Source organism: Lonchura striata, chromosome 30, assembly GCF_046129695.1.
Source record: "Lonchura striata isolate bLonStr1 chromosome 30, bLonStr1.mat, whole genome shotgun sequence".
Lineage (NCBI taxonomy): Eukaryota > Metazoa > Chordata > Aves > Passeriformes > Estrildidae > Lonchura > Lonchura striata.
The window spans coordinates 5,086,639-5,101,198 of record NC_134632.1 but is presented as its reverse complement, the minus strand read 5'-3'; the positions used below and the strand labels follow the sequence as shown (position 1 = coordinate 5,101,198).

The 14,560-nt window shown below is 58.2% G+C and overlaps 1 protein-coding gene across 4 annotated transcripts in view; it reads left to right on the top strand.

Annotated features, from left to right (window-relative positions):
- The first annotated feature begins 4,712 nt into the window (after window positions 1-4,712).
- Window positions 4,713-14,560, top strand: part of PLXNA2 (plexin A2) — a 141,755-nt gene continuing 131,907 nt past the window's right edge. For all 4 annotated transcript variants that reach the window (XM_021536032.3, XM_021536033.3, XM_021536034.2 and 1 more), the window contains exon 1: window positions 4,713-4,834. The gene's annotated coding sequence lies outside the window, so the exon portion shown is untranslated. The remainder of the gene's footprint in view (window positions 4,835-14,560) is intronic.

Genomic DNA, 14,560 nt, shown 5'->3' with positions numbered 1-14,560 from the left:
TCTCTGCGTGTGTCCCACGTTTCTGCAGGCCAGGGCAGCCTCTGGGGAGGGGGAGGCAGCAGAGGGGAGCCCCGGAGGGTGCCAGGGCTGCAGCCCAGCCTGCTTCTCTCTGCCCCGGGCACCGAGAGAGCTGCAAGGAGCTGCTGGAGAAGCAGGTGAGATGGAAATTCGGGGGAAATGGAAGGGTTGGTGCCCTTGAAGTTTTCTTCTTTTGTTGTTTTTATCTCTGTTCTTTGTGATGGTAACAAACTGAAAACGGTGTTGAAAGTGAGTTTGTGCCTGTTCTGCCTTTGTCTGGTACTGGCTGAGCTACCTGAAGAGAAGGAGTTTTATAAACTTCTGGGCTTGTGTTTGACTGTGAGCATCCCCCTCCCTTTCCTAAGAATCCTGGAAAGAGTCTGGAGCAACGTGCGTTCCTCCATCACTTCCAGAAGCTGTGCAGAATTTGCAGCAACAGATTAACACTGCCAGAGCCACAAATCAAAGGATTTCCAGTTCCACCCCGCTCCCACCTATTATGCAGGGGGAGAAAAAAAATCTCCATCTCCTCAGACAAGAGGGAAAAAAAAAAGAGATGAAATTAGGGTTTAAAATCATTTAGGTTTGCATTTCATTCCGTTCGGCGCTGTCAGTGATACACAGCGCCTGCAGAAGAATTAGAAAGATTATTGTGGAAGGGAAGGCAGAGCCACAGCGTGCTTGACAATATGCTCTGTATTTTACCTTCATTAGGACAGGGAGCTTGAAATACTCATTTCTTTATGATGAAGGAACTAAAGATTTCCAATGAGCGCAGAGCAGGGAGCGGGCAGGGGAGATTTATTGCTAAAGCATGTTTTTAATCACAGCAAGCACCTGAGCGAAATTGTGGAGATGCTTCTGCCCCAAGACACCCCTTCAGTGAGCTGGGGGAGGGAATTCCCCCCTGCAGGGGAATTCAGCCGGCCCTGAGGAAATTCAGACAGAGATTTTGGGGAGCCCCAGTCAGAGCCCTGGAAAAGCTCCCTTTGCACCCCTCCAGAGGGGACAGCGGTGTCACCACGGGCCCTGCTGCCTTTGGGGTCTTTGTGCACGTGTGGACACTCCTTCATTAGGGGCCAATAATTAACTCCTCACCCCCTTTGACCCCAGCCCCGGGCTGGAGGGGCTGCCCAGCCCTGAGCGCCCCTGGGAGGCTCCAGCAAAGCCAGTCCTGGCCTCAGGCACTGTCCAGCAGCTGGAGGGGCCCTGCTGGGGCAGGGCAGCACAGCTGGATCGGGGTCAGCACAGCTGGATTGGGTCACAGCTGGGATGGGAATGTTCCAAAAGCCATGGATGGATGCCCAGTCCCATGGCCTGCTCTGGGGAAGGCTCAGCTCCCCGCTCTCAGCCCCTGTGCCCGCTCTCTGGGGCAGCCCTGGGCTCACGGGACACTCTGGGGACACTCTGGGGACACTCTGGGGACACTTTGGAACACAGCTGTGCTTCAGAGGGGCACCAGAGGCCACGGGGGCTGCCAGCCCCTCCAGGTGACCTTTCCTCGGCCGCTTCGTTGGCTTGTGACCGAGGTGGGAGCCTCTCCCTGCTCCTGGCAGGGGAAACGCAAGGATGCAGCAAATATTTATTTAAAAAGAGGTGGGAGTGGTGTGCAGAGCTTGGGTCACGCTGAGGAGCCAAGGGAAGGAGAGGAGAAGGTGACACCGTCACTCCTGGTACGGGCCAGCCTGGCCAATGTTTTCATGTTGTATTTGATTTTTGAACATCACTAAATATTGCTGAGTTCTTTCCAGGGTTATTTTTGTGCTCTCCTCTGTATGATCCCCTTTCTTTCAGCTCTCAGCTGTGGGAAGATGATTAAAAATGGCACATTGTCTGCACCTGGAATTCCTGACACAACCCCGGCACAGGCAATTGTGTTTCTGACAGTAACAAGACACTCTGGAACTCAGGATCCGGAGACTTTCTGTTCTCCTGCCCTTGCACTTAATGAAACCAGAGTTTGTTTGAGAAAGAAAAACCCAGAGTTAATTTCAGCTCAGCTCAAACCAGGGGATCCGGAGGCAGGAGCTGGAGCTCGGAGTTATGGGAAAATCCGAGGAGAGGAAGGGATAAGGAGCGCTAGGAAAAGAAAAATCCTTTTCATTTCCCAAGAAGACATGATGAACAGCAGAGAGAGAAAAAAAATCACTTGACAAGGTTCTTCTAAAGAGGAAGAATAGTGCAAAGTGCTGGTTAAATTCCCATTGATCCTTCACTCAGCTTCCCATATACACATGGGTTTGACTACTTGATACTTCCTTTCACTGTCATAAGTAATAACCGAGGGGAAACAATCATTTCTAAATAACTGCCTATGATTCTTCTATTGTAGTGATTAGCGCTGAATAATTATTAGCTGCGCTGGGTTTCTGCGGGGCTGGGCGGCAGCGGGAGCTGCCGGCGCCTATAGACGGTGCCTATAGATGGTGCTCTCGGCCTCGCACAGCCGCTCCACGCCGAAAAATGCGCCTGGATGGGCTCCCCGTGTCCCAAACCCCCCGGCAATGGGGGAAAAGGCTCTTTTCCCTGCGCTGTTTCCCTGCCGTGCTTGTCTGGGAAGCCACGACTCTGTTCTATTGCCCTGGGGATGGCAAAGGTGGAGCAAAGGCTGATTTGGGGTCTGGGCAGGGAGGGAAGAGCCCGAGGTGGTGTCCAAAGCTGGGTACCGGCGCTTCCAGGAGTGTGGAGCCAGGCTTGGAAGTCCTGATAGACACACCCGTGACTGGTCAGAGACACTCCTGACCTGGTCAGAGATACCTGTGACTGGTCAGAGACACTCCTGACCTGGTCAGAGACACCCATGACTGGTCAGAGACACCCGTGACTGGTCAGACACACCCGTGACTGGTCAGAGATACCCATGACTGGTCAGAGACACCCGTGACTGGTCAGACACACTCCTGACTTGGTCAGACACACCCGTGACCCAGGGGCTCCCAGCAGAGCCTGCTCTCCCCCTGCTGCTTTGCTCCCCAGCCCGGCAATGCTGGGATGATCAGCTGGGAGCAGCCTGTGATTCCAGGAGCACAGTGACCATCAGTAAATGATAAACAGGAGGCAGGCTGCAGACACGGGCCTGCAGAGAGGAGGGGAAGGGCTGCTGAGATGCGCTGCCCTGCCCTGTGGGGCTCTCACGAGGAGCTGCTTGGTGGGATGTGATTCACCCAAAGCTGGCTTTGCTGGGGGCTTGGTTCCGTTCGTGGGAGCTTGCAGCACAGGAGCTGCTCTGGGAACGGGCTGGCAGAGAGAAAAGCTTGCTCAGGAACCGATGCTGCCATCCTCTGAGTGCCCGCTGCTGCCTCTCCCCAGCTCAGCAGCTGCAGCCTGGAGACCTCTCCCGGCTCCAAGGGGATCCTGAATCCTCTGCAGGGGCAAAGAGCAAAGCCAACCCCAGCCGGGACCTTTGCCACCCAAAACTGCTCTTGCAGGGCCTTGCTGAGGTGCACCAGGCAGGGAACTGCTGTGGCCATGGTGACAGCAGTGAGGGTGACACAGGCTGGGCTGGAGGGGAGCTCTGAGAGGAAATTGGGGTGGTTCCGTCACTCAGGTTTGTTGTGGACGAGGCCCAGGATGATGGCTCTGATTTTCTCTTGCAACTGTCCCAATGTGTAACAGAAAAATGGTTACAAAACTCCTGATGACAAGATCCGAACAGCAATCCATCATGGTATTGATCCCCTCCACCAGCTGCTCTGCTCGGAATCATTCCCAGAGCCTGGCTGGCTCAGGGTCAGGGTCAGCCGGGCCGTGGTGCTCCTGCCTTTCAGGAGCAGTGTCCTGCTGTGGCACTGCCACTGCCTTCTCTTCCCTGGCTCCAGGTGCTCCAGACCCCTGTGGGCTGCAGCAGGCGGCCAGAGGGGTGTGAGGTGCTGGAAGATGCTCCTCCCTTTGGGTACCCTGCAGCTTCCAGGGGTTTCTCCGTGTGCAGAGGCAGCAGCCAAGGCCAGGTCGTGGCTCCGTGGCTGAAGCACTCGAGCCCAAGGAGGGGTTCTGTGGCTCCCAGTGGGTGGTCACAGGGCTCCCTGTCCCAGCTGGCCACGGCCACTGTGGTTGGCTTCTGGCAGATTTTGGCAGGAGCTGTTGGGGTCAGTGGCTTCAGGGGCATTGCAGCACATGCCCACCTCTAGCTGTGCTGGAGGTGACCCGCCCTTGGCAGAAAACCAGGCTGCCAGCCCTTGCAGAGACGGGGAAACTGAGGAATGGAGCGCTCAGGCGTCACTCCTGCCACCAGAACTGGAGCCGAGGGGTGCTCTGAGCGGGGGGCAGAGCCGGGGGCAGAACCTGCCGGCTCCGTTCCTGTCCCTGCAGCCCCCCCGAGGCGGGGCAGCTGCGGGGCAGCTGCGGGGCAGCTGCGGGGCTCTCCGGGCGCAGCTGTGCCGGGCCGGCCGCGCAGCCCCGCGCAGCCCCGGGCGCTCCGGGCTTTGTTCCAGCGCCGAGCCGCTCCCCGGGCGCGGCTCCGCGGGACACGGCGGCGCAGGTGAGGTGGGCAGGGGGTGCGAGCGGCGCTGCCGGCGCCCCGGCTGCGGAAGGGTTAACGCGGGAGCGCGCCCGGGAGCGCGCCCGGGCGGGCGGCGGGAGGTGCCGGGGCGGGCGCAGCGCAGCCGAGCCGCGCTCGCCGCACTCGGGCAGCGGCTGCGGAGGCGATGAGAGGCCGGCGGGGCTGAGCCGAGCCGAGCCGCGCCGCGCCGCGCCGGGGGAGCCGGAGGGGCTGCGGGCAGCGGCGGCCGCCCGGCCCCGGATTTCCATGGTGCCGGGGGCCGCCGGCATCCCCCCGCCCTGAGCCGGGAGGCGGGCGGCACCGGAGCGCCGAGGGCTGGTGAGTGGCGGCGGATGGCGAGGGGCTGCTGCCCGCCGGGGTGCGGGGGTCCCCGGGGTGGGGGTTCCGCCGGAGGATGCGGGGAGGAGGCGCGGGATCGCTGTCGCCGTGCCGCCCGCAGCTGCCCGAGCCGGCTGGCACCGGGGCTGCGGGTGGCACCGGGGGCTGCGGGTGGCACCGGGGGCTGCGGGTGGCACCGGGGCTGCAGAGCGCGGGGTGGTGCCCGGCGGCTCCGGCCCCGGCCGTGCCCGCGGAGCAGCGCGGAGATGCCGGCGGTGCCTGGGGAAGGGATGGAGGAACCGCTCCGGTTCCAGGGAATGCAGCGCCCGCCGCCTCCCCGGGCTGCTCCGCGCTCCCGTTACACATCGCTGTCTCCTCGTTAATTCTGCGGCCGCTCGGTACCGCTCAGTCGCGGTCTGGAGCCAACGCAGCGGGATAAATTCACCCCCATAAAAAGTTCCTGTTAGCAAGGAGCCACTTTTTTGGAAAACACCCCCGAATCTTAGGGGAAAAGACATAAAATCCCCGCTAAAACTTTCCTAAATCCGCGCGAGACCCTTTTTGGAAGGTGGTGAGGGGAGAGATACCGAGTGCACTTGTGCTCCCTCGGGAAATCCCAGCTCCCGGGTGATGGCCCCGCTCTCCGCGGCCCGGGGCTCCCGGGGGTGTCGGGGCTGCCCCGGTGAGCCGTCCTCGCCGGTGTGACCTCCGTTTAACCCGGCACGGTCACGCATTCCCGGCTTTGTCTCCATTCACGCTACGGCCAATACTCGCACGTTCCTGGAGGTGAAGTGAGTGATGTTCAATTAATCTGTGTTCTAAGGGGTATCAGAAAGTCAATAGGTTAATTTTAAGCGAGGTGAATAGTAAGTGGCAGAGGGAAAAGATCCCCTGTGCGTCCGTGAGCAGCAGCTGAGGCTTGGAGGTGAGGGAACGCGAAGTTCTCAGAGTGCCATGATGTGAAACCACTGCTCGGAGGCTGCTCCTGCTCTTTGCTGGGCACTTGATGCTTCACTGGTGGCTTCGAGGTGCTTGGCAGACCTGGGCTGAGCTGGGGACGTGGTCCTGTCCCCCTGCTCTGGATGGCTTCATTGATAACGGTGACTAAAGTGAAATGAGATGACCTACTTACAGCTGAGGGACAGATGCCTCGCAAGAATCTGTGCCAGCCTCGGAACAGATGTTTGGCTTTTTACCTTTAACACAGAGGTGTTAGATCCTTTAGAACTCAATAGGGCTCTTTTTTTTGGTCTTTATTGCCGTCCTTGTGCCATTTGTTGTCACTTTGAGGACCCTCGGAGCTCAAAGGTGGGATTCTGGGGTGGTGCCGGGGACCAGATAAAGCAGCTCTGACTCGAGAATCTCGGTGCGAGCAGCGGGGGACGTGACCCAACGGTGTCACTTGTGCAAAGCCTTATCAGGCAAGGCAGCCATCCCTGCCGACTCTCCCACCGCATCCCCAGCGCTTGTGGCAAGAAGATAAAGCAACCCAATTTACTCCTCTCTGTCTTTATGGTGCCGTTTGATGCAATTAATTGTGGAGGTTCCCCCTCCCGGCTCAGAAGGAGTCGGTGCGGTGGATCAGGTAACACAGGAGCTGCACAGAACCCACCGCGGATGGGAGCAGCTCTGCCTCGTTCCTCGGTTAACCCTGAGCTCCCTGCGCTGAGAACTCCGGCGGGCTGCGGGAGGGAAACTGAGGCACGTTCTGCCCGCGGGACCGGAGAGGGGAGGGCCGGCTGCTCCTGCCCCGCGCTCTTTAACTCTCCTCAGCAAATTGCGTTAGGACGTGACAAATTGGCCCGCGAAGCAGCTAAATGGAGATGACATTTGGAGCAGTTTGCCGGCAGCCCCTCTGCAGTGGCAGGGAAATGTGCGATTTGCAGGCTCTGCCCCACATCTCCCATTTAGGCACCGCCACGAGGCTTTCCAGAACTTACTCAGGGAACTCCTGGTGCAGCCAAATGTGGGAGTCTCGAGCATGCCTGGGAAAGGTTGCCCAAAAGCTAGGGCAGATGTAGGTGCAGACTGTCTCATGCCGTGGGCAGCTGAGATGAGGAGCTGAACCGGGAGAGAAAGCAAAGCCGGAATTTAGAAACTGCGTGAGTGGTGAGCAGCTGAAGGTGGGAAGCTGGGCTGGCTGCTGGGTGCCAGCGTGACGCTCTGCTGGGGTGCAGGGGCACCTCTGCCCACTGATGGGTGATCCTGGGGTGCAGGGGCACCTCTGCTCATGATCCTGGGGTGCAGGGGCACCTCTGCCCACTGATAGGTGATCCTGGGGGTGCGGGAGCACCTCTGCCCACTGGTGGGTGATCCTGGGGGTGCAGGGACAACTCTGCTCGTGATCCTGGGGTGCAGGAACACCTCTGCTCCCCGAAGGATGATCCTGAGGTGCAGGGACACCTCTGCTCACTGATGGGTGATCCTGGGGTGCAGGGACACCTCTGCTCACTGATAGGTGATCCTGGGGGTGCAGGGACACCTCTGCTCACTGATGGGTGATCCTGGGGTGCAGGGACACCTCTGCTCACTGATGGGTGATCCTGGGGTGCAGGGGCACCTCTGCCCACTGATGGATGATCCTGAGGTGCAGGGGCACCTCTGCTCATGATCCTGGGGTGCAGGGGCACCTCTGCTCATGATCCTGGGGTGCAGGGACACCTCTGCTCACTGATGGATGATCCTGAGGTGCAAGGGCACCTCTGCCCACTGATGGGTGATCCTGGGGTGCAGGGGCACCTCTGCTCACTGATGGGTGATCCTGGGGTGCAGGGACACCTCTGCTCACTGATGGGTGATCCTGGGGGTGCAGGGGCACCTCTGCTCGAGATCCTGAGGTGCAGGGGCACCTCTGCTCCCCGAGGGATGATCCTGAGGTGCAGGGACACCTCTGCTCACTGATGGGTGATCCTGGGGTGCAGGGACACCTCTGCTCGAGATCCTGGGGTGCAGGGGCACCTCTGCTCACTGATAGGTGATCCTGGGGGTGCAGGGACACCTCTGCTCCCCGAGGGATGATCCTGGGGTGCAGGGACACCTGTGCCCACCGAGGCTGGTTCGTGGCTCTCGGAGAAGGGACCGCAGCACATCCCAACAGCGACGTGCGCACCTGCCCCTCTCATCCCGCCTCTCCCAGCACATCCGCGGCGGCTCCAACACGGCGGCGATCAAGCTGTTTTAATTGGCCCCTCTGCAGCCTGAAGGATAAATATGTAATGGGGGAGAGTGCCCCGCTGCTCCTCACGGCGCTGAGCCTGTCATTTCTGACGGGGCAGTGCGTGCTCGCCGCTCTGCCCGTCCCCGCGCTCCCCCACCTGCCTTTGGCATCCTTGAAAAGAGCGGGGGAAAAACCTGGAAAAAGATGAACCTGAGCATGCGGTGCTCCTGAGACAGGCCCCTTCACATTTCTAAACACTCTTGATTATTCAGCTAATCTTTATTTCATGGGCCTGTTACAAGAAACACAAACGGGGGAGAAAGTAGAAGGCGGTGACACATTTAAAATACACAAGAAAAGTGCTGGCAGGAATATAATCGTTCTTCTTCCAGCGATATGAAATATTTATGGGCCTAAGTTGTGGCAAGATTCTCTGCCTCCCCTCCCACCTAACTCCGAAATGTTTTTCCCGGTACAACAGGAACGGGGGGCACTGGGGGTGCTGCCAGCAGTGCCCCGTGCCCCGCTCGCTGTCTGCAGGGCAGGGGCACCCGGCTGGCCGGGCACGGCGTCCGTCTGTCCGTCCCCCTGGCAGGGAAGGGAAGGGAAGGGAGGAGCGCTGGCCGAGCTGCCCGGCTCGAACGGGAGCAGAGCTGTTACAGTCTGTTAACTCGAAATAATTCAGCAGCGTCCCTTCGGCGAGCTGTGAAAAGCCCCCTTTGAGGTGCCCGTGTTGTGGAGAAGCCGCTGCTCCCTCGGGGCACTCTGCTATTAATTCATTAGATCTGAGGGTTTTTTCTCTCGTCCCCCCCTCTTTTCTCTTCCCCACCCCCCTCCCCGGCAATTCAAACAGTGATGAATGGACAAAAATCCCTCAAGGGAAACATTTTTTCACTTAGTTACAAAGATTTCATGGCTAATTAGAGTAAATGTGGTTTTTAGAGTGTTAATCTCTTAACCAGCTTGGCTGGGAGGCCACCGCCACAACAGCAAAGGGGAGGGCAGGGGGACCAAGGGGGAAAGGGGCTCCCAACTCTCCGGGGCGGCGGCTGAAGGAGCTGAAGTGTCGGTGGCACCGGAGCATCCCCGGGAGCTCCTCAGCCGGGAGCGGGCCCGGAGCCGAGCGGGAGCGGAGGGCAGAGCCCGAGCCCAGAGCCGCTTCTGCAGCGAGAATAAATGGATTTACTGCGGGCTGGTGCCGCCAGGGCCCGCGCCGGGCAGCCCCGGGCTGTGTCCCCCGTGCTGCTGTGGCACAGGGTGGCCCTGCCACCTCCCGCAGCTCCGAGTGCCGCTGGCACACGCGGGACAGGCGGCCCCGCATCGCCAAAGGTGTTCTGCTGGTGGAAATCCTCTCCTTTTGCGGCCGCGAAGGCATTCATCCTGATGCAGTGCAGCGCTTCTCTTTTCTCCGGTTGTCCCCCCGCCCCGGCATCCGCATTTCAGCCCCGTTTGGGCTGCACCTCCAGTGGGAAACATGGCAAAAGGGGCAGAGGAGCTGCTGAGCCCAGCACCCACCCGGGGGTGGAACTGGGGGTGGGATGTGGCCTTGAAATTCCTCCTCATCCCACTAGAGGGGATGCTCTGGATCCAGCTAAAATCCGAACGCGAGCCCAGCCGGGAGCGCAGCTGCGCTGAGCCGCCGCCTCCGGCGGGCGCGGGGCTGGGGAGCCCCCGAGGCTTCGCTGAACGCAGCACGGAGAGGGAGCCCGGGGGGCTCGGGGCTTCTCACACATCCCCGGCCCATCCAGGCCGCTGGCCCCGCTCCGTGCCCGCGGCTCCTCTGCCCGGCGGGGCGAGGCTTTGCCGAGGAAGCGACACTTCCCCGGGCACACGAGAGCAACACGTGCCCGCGCTGGATGGAGCTGATGCCGCCTCTCCCTGCCGGGCTGCACCGGGAATTGCGATCCACCGGGATGCTGCAGGGATGGGGTGTGGGAAAGAGGAGCCCTCCCCTCCTTATCAGAGAGCGCCCATCTCATCTTTCTCCCCGTAATCGCAGCTTCTGTTCGGCTGAAATGGTCCTGGGAGGGAAGGAGGGAGTGAAAAGCGAGATAAATGTATCCTACTATGAAAATTTAATCCAGCTTTGCCTGGGCTAAAATTGCGTTCAGAGCTGGAGATAAAGGGCGGCAGAGCCACGATATAAAAAAGTCCAGATGATCTCGGGAGGCACGGGGAGGGTGAGCCCGGGAGAGCCCTGGCAGGGCTCTGCTGTGCCCGGCTGGCAGCCGCTGCTGCCCCTCCTTGCCGGGCACTGCCCTGGGAGCAGCCCTGCCCCTGACCAGCTCCGTGCCAGGGGCACACTCAGCTCTTCCAAGAGCTCAGTTCTTCCCTGTGCAAGTTCTGCCACCCAGCTGCTCCCGTGCTTGCTCTGCCCTGTTCCCAACACCCTCGGTGCCCAGGGATGACCCCACCGTGCCCAGGAGAGGCTCTGCAGAGCTCCTGCTGTCCATCCACTCCCAGGTGGAGCCTGTTGGAGCCGTGCCCAGCCCCGTGGGGGGCTGGAGGGTCCCGTCCCAGCCAGGCTTTGGCTCTCCGGAGCCAGCTGCGTGCTGTGTTTGCTGTGACAGCAGCTTCCCAGGAGGGAACGTCCCTCGCAGCCCTTTTCCTGCTCCAGCGCCGTTTCCCCACTTCATAAAAGTGAAAGGTGACGTCTGAGTAAATATTGCCCTGACCTCTCACCTCTCCTCCTCCCGCTGCTGCTGCTGCCTCCCCGGGGCTGTGCCGGGAGCAGGGGGTTCAGGGGGTTTTGGGGGCTCCAGGGTGGAACACGAGCCCTGTGTCCCATGGCTGGAGCTGGACAGGAAGGGCAGGGTCCGGCCTGGCTGCGGTCAGTGGCTGTTGGGTCACCCTGAGCTCTGCCTGTGAGTGTGACAGCCACTGTGGGACATCCCTGGGTCCCAGTCCAGCCAGGTCCTGGGCAGATCCTGGCAGGAGCCTCTGTGGGGGCCCACAGCAGGAACAGTCCCTTTGTGTTCGCACAGGGGGCACAGGTAGGCAGAGCTGAGTGCGGCTCCAGCCTCTGCCCCTCTCTGTGACCTGGCAGGGCTCTCCAGCCTGGACCAGCAGCTCCAGCTGCCCTGGGCTTGGCTCCTGCATGGGGATCAGTGGTGGGAACGCTGGGCTGTGTGTGGGGCAGCCCTTGGGACGCACAGGCAAATCCAATCCCATTTTCCTGCTGAAGGGACGGCGGCTGGGAGAGCGAGCGTCCTTGGCGAGGCCGCTCCTGCTGCGTGCAGGTGGAACCAAACTGCTCATTCTCCTCAGCTCCTGTGTGGCTCTGGCAGCGTTTGCACACCCGCAGTTTAACCCCTGCAGTGCCAGGCTCTGGAGCTCATTTCCCTGCCTGGGGAAGGCGCAGGAGAACAGGAAAGCCGTGGGGCAGCGCCGGCTCCTGACGCGGGCCCGGAGGAAGCGCGGCCACCGCCGTCACTCCCTGACTCAGCGTGGAAGAAGTTCCTCCTGTCATTTCCAGGCTGGGCCAGCCTGGGAACAGATTCCTGCAGGGAGATTTATGTGCAGTTCCTCCTCCGTGGCAGTTCTGCCATCGGCTGGAGCCCTCGGCCATCCCTCGTGTGCGCTGGCCCTGCCGGAGGGCGCCGGGCGGCTGGCGAGAGAAGGGCAGAAATCTGGAGGTGTTTTCCAGGTGTTCCTGAATCTCCCTGCTTTGGTTTGTTCACCTGGGAATGAGCTTCCGAAAAGTGAGTTTGTGCTCCGAGCTTTTGAGGTTATTCCTGGACAGCGCTTGGAAGGAGGCTTTGGGTTGTTGGGATTTGCCTGGCGATTTCTGGGCTCTCGGGGTTTGCCTTGGCGGGGTTTTCCTTCCAGCCCAAAGTGGCCACTTCCCCCTCGGAATGGGAGGCTGAGATTCTGGGAGCTGGCAGCTGGGGAAGCTGTGGTGAATGTGTGCTGGTGGCAGGGTTCAGCCCCCCAGGGGATGCTTCTGAAATGCAGAGTTTCCCATTTTTTGGGAAACATTTACACACAGCAAAGCCCAGAGGCTCTGTGCTTGCCCAGGTAGCCAAATATGAGGGGTTCACGTGTGGCCAGCTCGTGTGAAGAGCTTTGTTCCCCGTGGCTGGGCAGATTTATTGGTGTCAGAGCAGAGGAACGGGGAGTTGGCTGCGGAACAGGGATGTTACAGTTCAACTCCATAAAACACGCCGGCTGTCTCCTCTACTCAGTCATTTGCCAAGTCCCCAAAAAGTCGCAGTGACAGGAGCAGAGGATGGAGCTCTGCCCTCATGATCATATTTCCTGTCTTTGCTGGCTTATGTCACCTCCTGGAATGTTATCTGAACAACAACAACAAAAAAAAAAAATAGCCTGCGAATTTCCTTTTGATGTTAATGGAAGTGTGAAGAGGTGGGGAGGAAAAGGGAGCGCGCCTGGAGGTTTCCTAAGTGCCTCGATTATTCTTGTGCTTCAAATATGCCATTTCACAGGTCTGAAATCTGCTCTGAAGTTAAAACATAGACCTGGAAGGGTCTGGGTTGGAAAGGACCTTAAAGATCCCTGCCCTGGACAGGCCAGGCAGGACAGGGCTTGGAGTAACCTGGGACAGTGGCAGGGGTTGGAACTGGATGAGATTTAAGGTTCCCTTCCAACCCAAAACATTCTGTAATTCTACTATAAACCCAGAGTAAGCAAACTGGCACTAAGAGCTTTTCAAAGTCCACCTTGGAGGGAGGGAGGAAGGCTCTTGTGTTTGCCTTAAACCTTCCAAAACCCCTGACTTTTGCTGTCTGCCCCTCTGGATTTCTGAGTGAATTTAGCATTCCTTGTGAGACTGGAGCTGGGGGGCCGGCTGGAAAAAGGATGTGCTTGGCTGGGAGATGCTGAGGCAGAGCAAGGGGCACTGCAGCTTCTTCCTCTCCCAGCTGTGAAGTTCCCCTGCAGCTCTCAAGGAGTCAATCCCAGGGAGGAGCAGCCCTCTCCTGGAGTGTTTGGCTGCACTGGCAGCTGAGGAGCCTCCTGGAGCAGGAATTGTGTTCGAAGGCTGGCAGGTCCAGGCTGTCTTTAAAAATCTCACAGCAACCAAGGAGCTGGGGCCAAACTCGCCGAGCTCGGGGACAGAGGCAGCAGCCCCGGGCTTGTCCCTGGCCACAATGAGGGGCTGCTGCAAGGGCGTCTGTAACTCTGCTTTTCAGGGCAGGAACTGGTGCCAGGACAAGGTCTGTGTGCAGGGACAAAGTCTGTGTGCAGGGACAAGTCTGTGGGACAGGACAAGTTCTGTGTGCAGGGACAAGGTCTGTGTGCAGGGTCAAGTCTGTGGGACAGGACAAGTTCTGTGTGCAGGGACAAGGTCTGTGTGCAGGGACAAGGTCTGTGTGCAGGGACAAGGTCTGTGGGACAGGACAAGGTCTGTGTGCAGGGACAAGTTCTGTGTGCAGGGACAAGGTCTGTGTGCAGGGACAAGGTCTGTGGGACAGGACAAGTTCTGTGTGCAGGGACAAGGTCTGTGTGCAGGGACAAGTTCTGTGTGCAGAGACAAGGTCTGTGTGCAGGGTCAAGTCTGTGGGACAGGACAAGTTCTGTGTGCAGGGACAAGGTCTGTGTGCAGGGTCAAGTCTGTGGGACAGGACAAGTTCTGTGTGCAGGGACAAGTTCTGTGTGCAGGGACAAAGTCTGTGTGCAGGGACAAGTTCTGTGGGACAGGGACAAGTTCTGTGGGACAGGGACAAGGTCTGTGTGCAGGGACAAGTTCTGTGGGACAGGGACAAGGTCTGTGTGCAGGGACAAGTTCTGTGGGACAGGACAAGGTCTGTGTGCAGGGACAAGGTCTGTGGGACAGGGACAAGTTCTGTGTGCAGGGACAAGGTCTGTGTGCAGGGACAAGGTCTGTGTGCAGGGACAAAGTCTGTGTGCAGGGACAAGTCTGTGGGACAGGAACAAGCCAGCCCCTTTGGCTCCACCAGATGAATTCCCCGGAGTCGAGGCGGCCACGGTTTGTGCTGGGCTCAGCTCAGCAGTGCCAGAACAAACTCCCGGAGAGAAATAAAAGCAGAGGCTCTTGTGAGCACTTCCAAGGGTGTTGTATAACTTGGTTAAAACACACAAAAAAACCCCAAAAAGAAAAACAAAAACAAAAATAAAGCACACAAAAATTTAAAATATAAATATATAACATATATAAGATAAAAATATATACATATAAATATATCAAACAAAATATAAACTATAAAATATAAACTAACTATAAAAATATTAATTATAATATAAATAAATATATATTTACCTTTATCTATCTATATCTATATTTACATCTATCCATATCCATATCTATATATCTATATCTATATCTATATCTATATCTATATCTATATCTATATCTGTATCTATATCTATATCTATACCTATATATGTCAATATTGATATCAATATTGATAGAGATATCAATAGATAGATATAGATATATATATAAAAATATAGATATATTAAAAATATATTTAAAAAGTATCTATAAAAATTAGCCCAGCCCAGGGTGTTGGGTGACGGGGAGGTTGGAGCTCAGGAGGGACAGGGTGGGTGGAGCTGCAGTGACTTTCAGAGGGGTTTTTCATATCTGG